Source organism: Haliotis cracherodii, unplaced genomic scaffold (assembly GCF_022045235.1).
Source record: "Haliotis cracherodii isolate W230 unplaced genomic scaffold, xgHalCrac1.p SCAF_13, whole genome shotgun sequence".
NCBI lineage: Eukaryota > Metazoa > Mollusca > Gastropoda > Lepetellida > Haliotidae > Haliotis > Haliotis cracherodii.
In genome coordinates, this window is record NW_027266268.1 from 25,580,240 (window position 1) to 25,597,357 (window position 17,118).

At 38.7% G+C, this 17,118-nt stretch overlaps 1 pseudogene; it reads left to right on the forward strand.

The window, feature by feature from the left end:
* LOC139459800 (uncharacterized) overlaps nucleotides 1-17,118 on the forward strand; it is a 107,735-nt pseudogene that overhangs the window by 26,717 nt on the left and 63,900 nt on the right.

Here is a 17,118-nt window from a genome sequence, read left to right on the forward strand (position 1 = left end):
TTTATACCACGAGCTGGTACAACTTACATTGTAGCAGGAGAACCAAGTCTGAGGACGAGCTGCCTCATACAACAGAAGGTATTCAGTACAGTGTCATTGAGGAAAACAAGAAATAGCTTTCATTCTGAATAGATGTAAAAATATTATTTTAAACAACCAAGAGGAAAAGATATGTAATTTCTGCATAATTATGCAATAATCACCACAAATCCAGACTGAGCTGAGGAAATCATTAAATTCCCACCGCTAGAGAATGTAAGGAAATTAGTAAAGACCTAGACATCAGGCGGAAAGTCCTACCACAAGGATTAGGGAGGATTAGACAAGCTGTAGTTTGTTTCTTGCGATGACTTTGTCGTATTGTTCCCATAATGCATGTTGTAGTGTTTTCCTGTAGGGAAGGACAATGATATGGTTGGAAATAATTAAAAAAATACGTTATTTCTGCATTACAACTTCTAATGATGGGATGTCACTATCAATAACATTTTCAGATCCTAAAGTTAAATATATTATTTTATCCAAAACTGGCTTCCACAGATGTTGCTTGGGTGAGATCAAGCTATATCTACTAAGAGAGATCTTGTTACAATGAAATTGCATCAGAATGCTTTGTGACCATTGTGACATTATTGGTTACCATGACATCACAATCGTCACTAATCTCTATGCCACTGAAGATGGTTAGTTGTATCTTTGACACAAACACAAAGGGCCCTGTTCTACAAAGTGATCATAGCACAACGACAGTCGTAAGTCTATGTTAAAGTATGGGAGTTACGCTCACCTTAGTGCTATGATAGCTTTGTGAAACAGATCCCTGGTTATTACTGTTTACAAACTGAAAAAGTAGGAGGAAGGATCTTGGACATCTTCCTGAGGCAAGGGAGTTAACTGACTATAAAAGTCCAGTTTCCACCCTTGCCGAACTAGGCTTGAATTCCTGGGCTCAATGGTAGCGCCACCAGTAGTTATTACGAGTTATGTCCCTTTTAACCCTCTCCTATGGACCAATCATATTCCAGCTCCCGTATCATTTGCATTTGTTTCAAACAAAACGGCTGCGCCCAGTCAAGACGATCTGATCAATAATCAAGATCTATATTGTGATATAACAGGTCTTACATCGCGAAGTGCATCAGATCAAGTGAGCACCTTGATTAGAAACATGAAAAGACTTGGAAATTATCTGTTGACAACAAGTTGGCTATGCACATGCTTTGCAAATCCTGCAATCGACCGAAATCTGCGCAACATTTTACAAACTTCAATTTCGGTGCGCGATTTTGATTGGACTATTCATAGACCCGTAAGTCCAGCCAAATTATAACTCCATAATTCCTACCTAGTTCAGCAAGGGTGGAAACTGGACTTTTAAAGTCAGTGAACTACTTGCCTCGGTAAGATGGATCATGGATGATAAATAGAATCTCACCCAAGTCTCTTTTGATAACAAATATATCATCATTCATCAAAAATGTTTTAAGATTTTAATAGACTTGTGTTAACATATATATCAAAAGAGACTCCAGAAATGTCATGCGTATTGAAAGGTGAAAGAACTTTATTCAAGTTGACACCAAATTGTGTTTGGTCTGGGTTGCACAGATATAAGGTACTGGTTCTATCATGATGGTTGACTGTGAGGTTTAGCTGTCTTGTTTTATTTGTTGCAGGACAGAGGGAAAGGAGTTTGTACTGACAGCGGAGAATCATGAGTCCATGATGATCTGGCTGATGGCATTACAGGTGAGCATATCATCCACATCATCGCAACTCATCGGAATTTTAAAAAAAAATTATACATTTTATTTCCCCCTTCCCTGTTACATGAGGAGGATGGCCATCCAGGGCAATGGTCACCCTCACATTCTGAAGACAATGTATGTATACATTTGGGAAAATTAAATACAAGTATTGGAAATGGTGCCAAGGTGATTTTTAAGAAATATAACAAAACATACACACAGTCAAGCATTCAAAATATTTTTCAAACACTGATCCTGGCAAGAAACAAATATGAGAAAAAGATACATATGTTATTGCTGTTCTGCTTCTCATCAGAAAATTTGGAACATAACTGAACACTGGATACTCACTAAGCCCCTACTATTTCTTATTAGTTAATGGGGTCATGGGGTAGCCTCATGGTTAAAGTGTTCGCTCATCATGCCGAAGACCCGCGTTCCATTCCCCACAAGGGTACAACGTGTGAATCCCTTTTCTGGTGTCCCTGCCTTGATATTACTAGAATATTGCTAAAAGCGGCATAAAACAATACTCACTCACTCATTCTTATTGATTAAACCCCCATGAAGATCCGGATTAGAATTGGTCTTCAGCAACCCATGTTTGTTATAAGGTGAATGGATCAGGCGGCCAGACTCGCTGACTTGGTTGATGCATGTCATCGTATCCCATTGTATGGATCGATGCTCATGATGTCCATCACTGGATTGTATGGTCCAGACTCCAGTATTTATTGCTGGAAGATTGATGAGTGAGACATTAACAAACAAATCTTATTGGTTAGATGATTAGAAAAAGAAAAGTATAGCTAACACTATTTTTTTAAATTCTATTGCAAGCAAACTTACATGTTCACAACAATCAAACTTGTGCAAAGATCTTTTAAACCGACCAATGAGAATGTCCATACAGATACTGCTCACATGACAACATATTCATTTAATGTTTTAAAGAACAAGAGGGAATATGGAATGGTACCATGAAGTGTTAATTAGGCGGGATACCTGTCTATCTGGTGTCAGTTCTTGAAGTTCTTGTTGTCGTGAAGTGTGCTAAGCGAAGGTAACACAGATATGGGACATTTTGTTTGTTCACTTCAAGTTTTATTTAATCACAACGTAAAAGAAAATGTGTTTTTAGGGGGTTTGAACATATTACACCTCTTAGTAATGCATGTGTAAATAAACCAGTCTGTCACAAGTGATGTCGGGTGTAGGAGCAAATAGTTACGAGGAAAATTAATATTTTTATGAGTCTGGTCGACATGAGTGAAAATATTTAACTTTCATCATTCACAAGATAGACAGAACATCCCCTGGGATTTCTATGCCAGCCTTAGATGTAATACAAGAACAATATTACAGTGGAAATAGCTGGTGCATTCTTGATCTATTTTCAACTGCCACGTCCTTAGGAGAAGCCTTGACAAGCAAATCCTTTCAAGCCTAACCGCAAACCGATCTATAGATTTACCAACATGGCAGACAGCGTTTTTTAGCATATACTAAATAGACCTGATGTATTTGAACAGGGTACAATGAACAAACCACTCTGTTAGGACTGACTTGATTTCTATAGTACACGTCTGAACACTCTTCAATGTATCCTGACCTCGAGGTCTGTGTTTGATCTCCAAGTATATATAGATTTTCTTTCTTCTATGCCGTGTTTAAGGTCAATAGTGTAGGTGCAAAACGTGCATGCATTCATAGTCGATATGATGTTTACTTTCAATATTCCGTAATTAATGTTTAAAAATAAGTCAGTTTGCAAAGTCTGGGAACGACAGTCTACTTTGTACGGAAATCAGACACCATGGCAGGAATCTGTGCCGCCCTCTCTGTTTGTGTGACATATGTGCAGAGATAAGATATAATGTATTCATAAAACCCTTTCAGACACACCCTCTTCTTAACAAACTGGTTATTATGAAGATGAATTAAAATTAAAGTGGAGCAGTTCTTTGTGGTATTGTTATAGTGTAATAGTTGCATGTCTACCAGTGGCCTATAATTCACATAATGTTCAAGCAGTGTGATTCAGTTGATTTTTTCTCATGACTTGTTGAAATTGCTTCTGTCCTAAGTGCATTTATAAATCAATAATCATTTGAAAATTTCAACATTTTTAAATCTGTTTTTTTTTACAAATATTTTTGAAATAACTAAACCATTCATTTTCATTCCTAAATTTTAATTACAGTAAACTATCGTTATAATTACTAAAAGGGACTAATAATTTTAGTTTGTTATGACCGTAGTTCGTTTTAAGCATATATACAGCATATGGTCAGGACAAAAAACATTTCGTTATATACATCAGTTTATTATAAGAGTGTTCGTTATAAATGTAGTTTATTTTATATTTAGTGTTTTATATTCAAAAAGCCATAAAGGAAATATCAAATATTCTCCTATCAGAAACATTCATCTTCATCACAAGGGTTTATTTTGTCGTATTTGAAAATTGAAAATACAATAAAATATTCCTTTAACCAGCTTGATGAGAAACGAGAAACTTTCGTTATTTGTTTTCTGATGGTAGAGCACGGGAACTAGGATCTGACATCAACAAACTTGTTTACGTCTTGAGCTTCATTCACAGTGTGAAGGGATGAGGATGATGTCTGACATGATTGTGTGTCAGATCGCTATTAAATACAACTTTAAGTTACATTTTCCTGCAGCTTTTCCTGATTTCCTTTTGGTATACCACTCACGATAGTTTGAAAGTTACACTCGAATTTGAGGTCAGATGAATATTTGACACACCTGGGAATACAATAAATAGCTTTCGTTTTTGTCAAGATCATGTGTGCGTTCATCAATCCGTCACAAACATGTCATTTAAAATTCGTGAACATCGTGACAAAAGTTTCTTTAACATTTGGCTGCATAGAAGTCTGCTTTTTATACTTCGCGCATGACTTGCTTTCTCCACTATAGATTCTGTATGTCATCTCTGTCAAGCTTCATGTTATAGCTGGGTCCCGATCCACAGAGTGTTTGCACTGTTACAACCTATCATAACTGACATGATAGTTCATCACAGGCTTACATATGTTGTAGATCTATGAATGGTTTGTGGATCTGCCCCGAGCCCTGTTCCACAAAGGGGGTGGTCGGGTAGCCTAGTGGTTAAAGCATTCGCTCATCATGCCAAAGACCCGGGTTCGATTCTCCACATGGGTACAATGTGTGAAGCCCATTTCTGGTGTTCCCTGCCGAGATATTGCTGGAATATTGCTAAAAGCGGTGTCAAATCAAACTCACTCACTCCAGGTTCCACGAAGCAATCAGAGAACTACGACTGTCGTAAGTCTGTCTAAAGTATGGAAGTTACGATCATCTTAGCGCTCTTATTGCTTTGTGGATCTGGGCTATGGCTCCGTGGATCGCTCCGTGGATCGGGGCCCTGCTCTGTATAGAGAGGTCGACCTGAATGTTGTGCATGCCCTGACTTTCCCGCTCATGTTGTCCAGGCCAAGAGGGACCTCCACTCCAAGGCAAACATAGACAAGAAGAAGACCCCAAAGGAGGAACTGGACAAGAGAGAACGAGTAAGACAATCATGCCACTCAATAAAACACTGCATAGCCTTTACGACTCATGGATGAACAGACGGAGAGGCTGGGAAGAGGGGTGGGGGTGACAGATAAAAGAAAAGTATTTGAAGGAATAAAGGTTGAAGTGGTTGTAGGATGGATGGGTGAATGAATGAATGGATGGATGGGTGAATGAATGAATGGATGGATGGATGGATGGGTGAAGTGATGGATGTTGAATGGATGGATGGGTGAAGTGGTTGTTGGATGGATGGTTGAATGAGTGGATAGATGGATGGGTGAAGTGATGGATGGATGAATGAAGTAATGGTTGGATGGATGGATTGATGGATGTTCTGTGTAATTGGGTGCTGGATTGGGTGATGAATGGTTGAATGAATGTATGGATGAATAGATGGTTGAATGAAGTGATGGTTTGATGGACAAATGGATGGTTGAATGAATGGATGGTTGAATAGATGGTTGAATGAAGTGATGGTTTGATGGACAAATGGATAGTTGAATGAATGGATGGATGAATAGATGGTTGAATGAAGTGATGGTTTGATGGACAAATGGATGGTTGAATGAGTGGATAGATGGATGGTTGAATGAAGTAATGGTTGGATGGACAAATGGATGGTTGATGAGTGGATAGATGGATGGTTGAATGAAGTAATGGTTGGATGGACAAATGGATGGTTGAATGAGTGGATAGATGGATGGTTGAATGAGTGGATAGATGGATGGTTGAATGAAGTAATGGTTGGATGGATGGATTGATGGGTGTTCTGTGTAGTTGGGTGCTGGATTGGGCAACAGAGTTAGAAATAAACAACCAGTTCTGGATTAATGCAGCCCTTTTGAAAAATATACCCTCTTTTCTGCTTTGCTAACCTTCAACAATAGTCAAATAAAAGCCTCTTTGAAATGTGCGTCGGGCTATTTCAGGTACCTGCAGTGTTGTGATTGATGTTGAGCAGAGTCTATGTCAACACACTGACTGTGGCTTCCCTTGTACACAAAGCTGGTTTTAAATGTATACATGTATGATTATGTAGCAACTATTCGTAAAGTAATTTATCTCAAGTTGCACCTCATCTTCTTTATTGAATACTTGTTTATATAGTTTCACCATGAGTGTATGAGATTACTGTATTCGACGTAATAAGTGCCCAGGGCGCTCTCAAAATTAGGAATAGTGGGCTCTTATAAGAATATTGTTTTGGTGAAAAAAACAGAGTTTTAATATGGTAAATTTCGTGGTTTATGCTGACAGCCTAAAATGTTTATATACGCCAGACATATTCTTCCAGAACTGCATATTATACACGAATAAATACGTCTTGTGTACATTGATCTATCGGAAGGGGTGCTAATTAGGATTGTTCACTAGCCAATATATTAGCAAATATCGCCGTGGGCGCTTATTACGTCGATTACGGTATGTGAAATGTATTTTCTTTATCAGGTCGCACTTGCACAAAGCGGAATTTGTGCAACGACTATCGTAAGAGTATGTAAGGGTATGGGAGTTATGATTGTCGTAGTGCTGAGATCACTTTGTGCACATGGACCCTGGTGGAATAACAATTGTCATGAGTCTCACACTGGAGGAACTTGTACTCTTTTGTGGAAAGCAGACGACAAAGATGTCTTTATGATGATGGCAGGTGGGGCAGTTGCTAAGGGTTGCGAAGGGTTGCTAGTGTCATGACAGCGCAATTTGTGTTTTTCCTAGAGAAACCAGACAGCATTTATAAGAGAACATATTTGGTACCATGTGAGTATAAGGTGATCTGCAAGCTCCTCACAGCGATAGCCGTTCGTGGAGCTCTCGATACTATCGCTGCCACCGGTCAAAACTCCCCACTGTGATAGGTGGCCCCAACCATGCTTGGAGTTGAACTCTCAACCGAATGTCCGTTATGTTTACAAACAAGTGACGACTGCGTCACGCCGAATACACTTACCGCTGATAAATTACTTTGTTTGTTTGTCAATTTGAATTTCTATTTCATTAAAAGCATAATCTTTAATTGATATAGTAAGAATGTAAGGGAGAAGTTGGTTGATTTTCTGTTAGTCTGCAATCTCGAACCAATCTGATTATTAAAACAACAAAGAAAATTCATCTGGAATATGATGGCATTCCCAAAGACGTAAACAAAAGTATAAACGTTACTACATATGGGGTTAGAGGGCAAATTTCAAGATTCTTGTAATGGCCGCGCCCACACTGGTGGCAGCGATGTTACCGAGAGTGTAACGAAGGTGTCACGCGCTGGGAAGGAGCTTGGTGATCTGGTGTGGGATAACAGCACTAGGAGGTACCTTTGTCTACATCTCCAGGGAAATGTTTCCTTCAACTAGCCAACATTTTATTTGTTTACAGGCCACAGATCAATTTCAGAAAAAAAATTCCTTAATATTTTTTTAGAGCAATTTAGGTGTTGGAACACACCAACTCACTCAAAAAATTAATCAGTCTTATGTTCATTAAATTTTTCTGTTGATGTGATTATCAAATATCAGGATATCCTTTTAATAAGATCTATTTCCCTAATCACCCTTGCTTTTAGTAAGAGATATCTCAAGATCACACAACATATTGTGACAGTTCTGCTGTTTGAGGCGATGTATTTGACTGGTTAGATATGGACATTGTGAGTTGGTTGTCTCCTGTAGAGGGATTCCTTACTAAACCTTGCCAGGTTGCCCTCATCAAGACCACACTCAGACTTGGGGTGTATAGATCTAACACTTGGCAGGCAGCAGCGGGCGAGTCTCACCATCGGGTTGGGGAGTCTGAACAATATTATTTTTCCTTCTACCCAGCTCTTACTGTAGTTATAGCCCTAAATGAAGTAAGTCTAGATTTGCCACAGTCTGTCTCACAGTCCCTGAACCATGTTATTTTCCCTTCTACCCAGACCTTGCTGTAGATATGGCTCTAAATAAAGCAAGTCTAGATTAGCCACAGTCTGTCTCACAGTCCCTGAACCATATTATTTTTCCTTCTACCCAGCTCTTACTGTAGTTATAGCCCTAAATGAAGTAAGTCTAGATTTGCCACAGTCTGTCTCACAGTCACTGAACCATGTTATTTTCCCTTCTGCCCAGCCCTTACTGTAATGCTATAACCCTAAAAAAAACAAGTCTAGATTAGCCACAGTCTGTCTCACAGTCCCAGAACCATTATATATATTTTCCCTTCTGCCCATACTTTAGTTCTAAAAGAAGTAAGTCTAGATTTTCCATAGGTTCAGTTTAAATGTAGCTGCTTGTTTCTATCCAAAATATATTTTTTCAGAGACTAAGTGTTAGTCTAGGAAGAAGGAGAACTTAACATGAAGATCCTTTTTTGGATAGGTTCTTAAACTGACATTAACCTTATTGCGGAGATATATGTCATGTTAATTTTAGTATACTGTCCTCAAACGGTGTTTTTTCTCAATGTATGATTTTGCATGAACAGAATTTTCAGTTTCCTTTAGTTCTGTTACCTATTCAAAATGTATCCTGCTGGCTTTCATATTTCTAATGTCTACGTTTAGAAAGTGGTCAACCATTTTATTTCTTTGTGCATCCCATGCTGATATTGACCTATCTTTGACAAAAAGTCTTTTCTTTGGTTTCTAAGCATGAATGGTTTTGTGAACTGGAATATTATTTTTCTATCTAATGGACACAAAAATGTTGAACTGTTGATCAGTGTATAACACATGTTATTGATGTGACCTTGTAAATACCGAACCAAGGACACTTGCGGTGATGCTTCAGTGGAATTTACCCTGTAAAAAGTAGTACCATATTCGACGTAATAAGCGCCCAGGGCCCTCTCAAAATTAGAAATAGGGGGCTCTTATTAAAATATTACTTTGGTGAAAAACAACAGAGTTGAAGATAAATTTTGTGGTTTATGCTGACAGCCTGAAATATTTATATACGACATATATATTTTTCCAGAATTTAATTGCCTATAATTAAGGGTGCATATAACACACGAGTGTGTATTATACGCGAATAGATAAGTCTTGCGTACATTGATCAATCCAAAGGGGTGCTAATTGGGATTGTTCACTAGTCAATATATTAGCAAATATCGCCGTGGGTGCTTATTAGAGCGGGGCGCTTATTACGTCGAATACGGTATATCTTCTATTCATTAAAGATTGTCAGTTATTCAAATTTGGTTTGGGGGCACGGGTGGCCCAGTCGTCTAAGGCGCCGCGATTCGCTGTGCACCATACCCATGCTCGTGGGTTTCACCAAAGTGGTAAACGTCTGAGACCTGCATCACTTCGGGCTTTCCTCCCACATTAAGCTGACACGCCGCGATATAACTGGAATACTGTTAAAAGCGGCGTTAAACCCAACTCACTCACCCACTCACTCAAATTTGGTTTGAAAAGAAACTGTTTGTGTATTGTGTAGGATAAGATACATGGAAGAACAACTTCTTTATAATAATTAGGAGCGACGGTTCGGTGTAGGTTCTAACACCGTTATCAAGCAAGTGGTGTTCTTTCTTATATCTTATCCTTACTTAGTACTCCAACTTCTAAATGCCTTTCGAGGAAGTTAGCATGATGTCAACTCTTTTATCAATTAAAATTTCTCTGTAAATCCAAGTTTCAAATCAGTGAATGTCAAAAAGTAGATTTGTCCACTGAATAATTTCCCACTTTACTACTTCCTTGAGGGCGGTGGGGTAGCCTAGTGGTTGAAGCGTTTGCCCCCCACACTGAAAACCTGGGTTCGATTCCCCACATGGGTACAATGTGTGCAGTCCATTTCTGGAATCCCTGATGATATAGCTGAAATATTGCTAAAAGCAGCGTAAACCAATACTCATTCACTATGTTGTCCTTATGATGGACAAGGTTGTTATTGTTAAGGTGAGAACAAATATGGTTCAACAATTGATTTATGAAAAAGTGTCTGAAGATTGCTAGCCTTGAAGCAGAAATAATGTACTTTCACTGTTCTGGTGACTGAGAACCATGCTCAGCCTCCTCTATTCCTATTGTAGATATATCACATGTCATGTTGCTTGTATTACCCAGAGTTCGTCCGACATCACGGCCATGAATCCCGAAGGTAGCCGTCACAAAGCCCTCGGCTACTCTCAGTCACTTCACATGAACAACGGGCCGACGTCGGCGTTGAACTCCAAATTCCGACACTATCAACTTCAGAAGATCGGAGAATCATTCGACGTGAACAACATGCCATCTCGCAAAGGTACATCAGTCTCTCATGCTTAGCATAGCCTAGTGGTTAAAGTGTTCACTCATTTCGCTGACTGATAGGTTTGATTCACAACATGGGTGCAGTTTGTGGCTAGTTCCTGGTGTCCCTAGCTGGGGTCTTGTGCAGTGGCATTAAACCTTTCTCTCACACACTTGTGTCAGGCATGCAGTCTGGTTGGTGAGACTCTTTGCAGTGTACCCTTCACCTTTAAGCACACGCTCGGAGCTTAATTTTGGGGTGTGGCTGTGTCAGATTCAAACTAGAATCGCTGGTACTAATTTCAGTCAAGATTTATGTTTCAGTTCCTTGTGGTGCTACGATGAAGATTGAGTATGATGTAATTAACTATGACAGATTACTTGTGCAGATGTGGTTATTGGCAATACGTTTCTCCATATTGCAAGAATATTCCTGATACTTGTACATGTACAGTGATGAGCTTGTTGTTGAATAATGTTGCCAAGTGACGGACATGTGTCCAGTACTCCCAGAAACAAACCAGTTGAGAAAGCTTAACATATGGTTAAAGTTTAAGTCCCTGTTTTGAAAAGTGAAATAAACTAAAGATATGTTTGTGTTGCTTTAATGTTTCAGAAAGCTTTGATTCTTCCAGGAATATTACTTCAAGTTGAATGCTATCAATGTACCGGTAGTTATATCATAGCTATGAGATGTTCGATAAGATTTATTATAAAAGAACAGAAGGGTCCAGTCTTGCTGCGAGTTAGCTTAAATCATCTTAAATTATCACAAATTTTCATAATCTTTTGTGAATGTGTATATTGTAAGATACATATCTCCAGTTGTTAGAGGATTTTAACACATGGCTAAGATATATAATAAAAGTCAAGTGATGTACAGTTTTGCGAGAACATTCTCATCAATAAGTTCGATGTTAGTACAATCATCTGTGATATACAAGGACAATTAATGCCCAAGAGTTGGTTGACTGATGTGGTAGGCAATCTTATTGTGTTGAGGTCATTACATCAGGTTAGTTCCGTTCAAGTCGTGGTCCATGAGCTAAGTGTTGTTGTTCACCGTCAACCATCCATTATTCACCAGTTCAGTGCATGTCATGGTCCCACATTGTGAACATCAATGGTTTCACTTCTAGTTTACTGAAGGAATCATCCAACTAATGGCACACTATTTTTCTCCAGAACAATATGAAACTGTGAAAATATTATGCAAAGAGACATCCTGGTTCTCTTCAAAGGGTTGAGAAGGAGTTAAATTTGTCTGTGATTCCTTCTTAGGAAAGGGGGACATAAAAGGGTATGTCCTCATCAATCTTAGTGAAGATGATCCTCAAGGAGTTGAGAGTGTTAGTATTCTCTTAGTGAAGATACTCCTCAAGGAGTTGAGAGTGTGAGTATTCTCTTAGTGAAGATACTCCTCAAGGAGTTGAGAGTGTGAGTATTCTCTTAGTGAAGATACTCCTCAAGGAGTTGAGAGTGTTAGTATTCTCTTAGTGAAGATACTCAAGGAGTTGAGTGTGAGTATTCTCTTAGTGACGATACTCCTCAAGGAGTTGAGAGTGTGAGTATTCTCTTAGTGAAGATACTCCTCAAGGAGTTGAGAGTGTTAGTATTCTCTTAGTGAAGATACTCAAGGAGTTGAGTGTGAGTATTCTCTTAGTGACGATACTCCTCAAGGAGTTGAGAGTGTGAGTATTCTCTTAGTGAAGATACTCCTCAAGGAGTTGAGAGTATGAGTATTCTCTTAGTGAAGATACTCCTCAAGGAGTTGAGAGTGTGAGTATTCTCTTAGTGAAGATACTCCTCAAGGAGTTGAGAGTATGAGTATTCTCTTAGTGAAGATACTCCTCAAGGAGTTGAGAGTGTTAGTATTCTCTTAGTGACGATACTCCTCAAGGAGTTGAGAGTGTTAGTATTCTCTTAGTGACGATACTCCTCAAGGAGTTGAGAGTATGAGTATTCTCTTAGTGACGATACTCCTCAAGGAGTTGAGAGTATGAGTATTCTCTTAGTGAAGATACTCCTCAAGTAGTTGAGAGTGTGAGTATTCTCTTAGTGAAGATACTCAAGGAGTTGAGTGTGTGAGTATTCTCTTAGTGAAGATACTCAAGGAGTTGAGAGTGTGAGTATTCTCTTAGTGAAGATACTCCTCAAGGAGTTGAGAGTGTGAGTATTCTCTTAGTGAAGATACTCCTCAAGTAGTTGAGAGTATGAGTATTCTCTTAGTGAAGATACTCAAGGAGTTGAGTGTGAGTATTCTCTTAGTGACGATACTCCTCAAGGAGTTGAGAGTGTGAGTATTCTCTTAGTGAAGATACTCCTCAAGGAGTTGAGAGTATGAGTATTCTCTTAGTGAAGATACTCCTCAAGGAGTTGAGAGTGTAACATGTTGCCTGTTTTCTCCTCTACAAGCCTCTCATGAGAAGGTGGACCGATCTCGTTCCTTGCCTCCAGTGTTTGAAGGTAACCAGTGCAGTGATAACGTGAATGTTGTCCTTTACGTTACTGGGAGACTTGGTAGTAAAGTTGTGGGACAAGTGAGGATGGTGGAGGTGCACTTTTCCCCAAAACATTTTGTCCCCATTGCATGAAGATATATCAGATTCCTAAAAAGTAGGTTTTCTCACCGCAGAGTGCAATCTGACTACTATTATGTGAAAAATACATCGTCCCCATTGCATGAAGATATATCAGAATGAAAGAAAAATACTTTGCTGATTTTAAGTGAGGAATTAAAGTTTTTTTCCAGATTCTTAAAAAGTAGGTTTTCTCACCGCAGAGTGCAATCTGACTACTATTATGTGAAAAATACATCATACAGTTTTGAAATTATCTTGACACTATCTTTCAGACATTCATTTATTTGGTACTCCAGAAACTCATGAATCGATGGTCATCAGACAGGAAATACTGGTTCATGTCGGAGTAGATACTTGACCCGCTACAAATAATACATGGTGGTCACTCTGTTAACTGATCGTGATGACCTCAGTCAGGGTGTTAACTGATCGTGATAACCTCAGTCAGTGTATGCAAGGTGTTAACTGATTGCAATGACCTCAGTCAGTGTATGCAAGGGTGTTAACTGATCGCGATGACTTCAGTCAGTGTATGCAAGGGTGATAGCTGATTGTGATGACCTCAGTTAGTCTATTCAAGGTGATAACTGATCACGATAACCTCAGTCTATGCAAGGGTGTTAACTGATCGCAATGACCTCAGTCAAACTATTCAAGGTGATATCTCACTCATCGTGATGACCTCACTCAGTGTATGCAAGGGTGTTAACTGAATGCAATGACTTCAGTCAGTGTATGCAAGGTGATAACTGATCGCAGTGACCTTATTCAGGCTATTCAAGGGTGATAACTGATTATGATGACCTCAGTCAGTGTATGCAAGGGTGTTAACTGAATGCAATGACTTCAGTCAGTGTATGCAAGGTGATAACTGATTGTAGTGACCTCATACAGTCTATTCAAGGGTGTTAACTGATCATGATGACCTCAGTCAGTGTATGCAAGGTGATAACTGAATGAGTTGACCCCAGTAAGTCTAAGAAGGTTAACTGAACGCAATGACCCCAAGCAGTCTATGCAAGAAGGTTAACTGAATGCAATGACCCCAAACAGTCTATGCAAGAAGTTTAACTCAACGCAATGACCCCAAGCAGTCCATGCAAGAAGGTTAACTAAACGCAATGACCCCAGTCAGTCTATGCAAGGGTGTCCTCTATCATGGTAAGATGATGGCAATGACCCCAATCAGTCTATGCAATGGTGTCTCTATTATGGTAAGATGATTGCAATGACCCAGTCAGGAGTAACGTGAAGGCAGCACCAGCTTCACTGTATATAAGTAGTCATCTAATATTAACTACTGTAGTCGATGCAGTGTGAATATAACCCCACTTCTGTGTAAATCTTGTCTGCCTCAACACCCTGTATGACTTCAGCTTGTACTATTGGACATAGTTCACACCTCATATCTAACTTGCAGTATTTCCACAATAATAAAACCATATAAAACCATTTTTTTACATACTTATTAACAAACAAGTCACCCGATAAATGACCCAGTTTGTATTTTTTGTACCTTTCTGTACGTTTTAGTTTAACGTTATAAGGATCTCCTATTCTAATCACCTAAATTGAAAGATGCCCCTTTGCCTGTTTTATGGAAGTTTTATTGATGATCCAGTCAGTTTGAAAGATAATTTTGAATAATCTGAAAAGAAAGATTTAATAAGGGAGCTCTTTGGCTGTGGATGGTATATCTGACACCATCAGCAACATCACCATCAGCAGCAGCATCAGTGTAGTATTGTGTGGCGCCGTTGGCAGAGTAGAGCTTCATGTGATATCACTTTGTCTTGCATCACAGCTTCAAGCATTTACAAGAACACTCACGTATATACCTGACTTCTACAATACTTTGTCAAAGTTACTGTCATCAACAGTGGCTCCGGCACCATGACTTGCATCTTCCTGAGACAAGGGCGTTAACTGACTTTAGAAGTCCAGTTTGCACCTTTGCTGAAGTAGGCTGGAATTAGGGAGTTATCAATCAAAATCCTGTAACGAAACCGACATCCGGTTCATAAACAACATGGCAGAATTCGTACAATTACAGGAATATTGCAGAGCATGTGTTGGGTGTTGATAGATATTTTCCAAATCTTTTCATGCTTTTAACACAGGGGCTCAAATGATTTGATGCACTTTGCGAGGTTAAACCTGATTTATTACAATAAAGATCTTATTATCGATGAAATTGTCTTGTCTCATTTGAAGCAAGTGCAAGAGATATGAGAGATGGAATCTGATTGGTCAGTAGGGGGGGACATACAAGGGACGTAACTCATAATAGCCACTGTTGGTGCTACAATCAAGCCCAGAAATTTCAGCCCATTTCAGCAAGGGTGGAAACTGGACTTTTAAAGTTGGTTAACTCCCTTGCCTCAAGAAGATGCATAAGATGGAATCCTTGTACAGAGGAACCTGCTGTGTGAATTAACATGTAGTTTTATGGTCAACATAATTAACATCAATGTGTGATTTAGTTTCATGTAATTCCAAGGTGTTTTTTCTAGATGTGAGAAAGCTTTGTTTATATTTGGCGACTAATTTTTGCAAATCGAAATAACCCATAACTCCCATTAACAAAAATAAAATTGTATTTTTGTTTGTAAGTTTCAATAATCATTCAAACATAAAACACAAGCCAGATAATACAATGAGTAGAATGTAAACAATTATAATTAATGCTGTGTAAGTATTAAAAAATAGCAAATTTACTGGCAATAATTTATCCTTTTTATCAACCTTCCTTGCTTTGGACAAATAAAAAAGCTGAATCAATCTGCTTTGCATTTCGCAGGCTTGTAATATTTTGTTTTCAGGTGATATGTGTTTTTTATTTGATGTATATACATGCTTGTCTCCTTCTCCCAGAGATGCCTCCCTTCAAAAAGAGGTTCAGCATATCCAATCCTCTAGGTAAACCAACTGTCGTAGTGTCGTCGTATCATTTCCTGTACGTGCAGCACCTCCACACACGCTTCCTGTAGCCCCAACCTCACACACAAACTGCAGCAGTTCCTAGAACACACACACTTCTCAAACGCTCATTGAAAATAGCCATCACTTCTCTTTTGACATCTGGATTTTCTGAAAATACAATAGGAGAAATCGCCTTTAACCATATACGATCCTTTAAATATTTCATATTTAACATTTTTTCTAATAAAATAATTATATGAAAATATTTTGAATATATAGAAAAACGTACCTTTACAAAATGGCATTTTTTATGTGTTGACAAGTGTGTGTTTTCAAAGACTTAGCTCACCTGATCCTGTACAACATGCAGTGATTCATAGCTCACCTGAACTCAATACACCATACAGTGAGCAGCCTACATTCCACTTCAGAATCAGAATTACTGAGTCTTCAGCTGATAGTTTTGTCAGGTGTTTCGTCATGGCAACACTGGCTCACGTCAATGTCTTTATTACACTTTTCTCTTGTGTTGTTGATGATTCTATATGTCGTTTGTGTGTTTATCCTATAAAGACATGTTTAAGAATTATATGTTATAAGTTATTGGTGTTTATAAAATCAATGCGATATGGACTTGGTAACTAAGAAGCAGATGATGCTTATATGCATGGCGGCTCCATTTCCACAATGCATGATAATGCATAACCTCGAAATGCATTTTTTATTTATTTATATACCGTATTCGACTTAATAAGCGCCCCGCTCTGATAAGCGCCCACGGCGATATTTGCTAACATATTGGCGAGTGAACAATCCCAATTAGCACCCCTTCCGATTGATCAATGTACACAAGACTTATTTATTCGCGTAAAACACGCACTCGTGTGTTATATGCACCGTTAATTATGGGGAATTAAATTCTGGAAAAATATATCTGTCATACATAAACATTTCAGGCTGTCAGCATAAACCACGATATTTATCTTCCAACTCTGTTTTTTTCACCAAAATAATATTCTAATAAGAGCCCCCTATTTCTAATTTTGAGAGCGCTCAGGGCGTTTATTACGTCGAATACGGTAATATA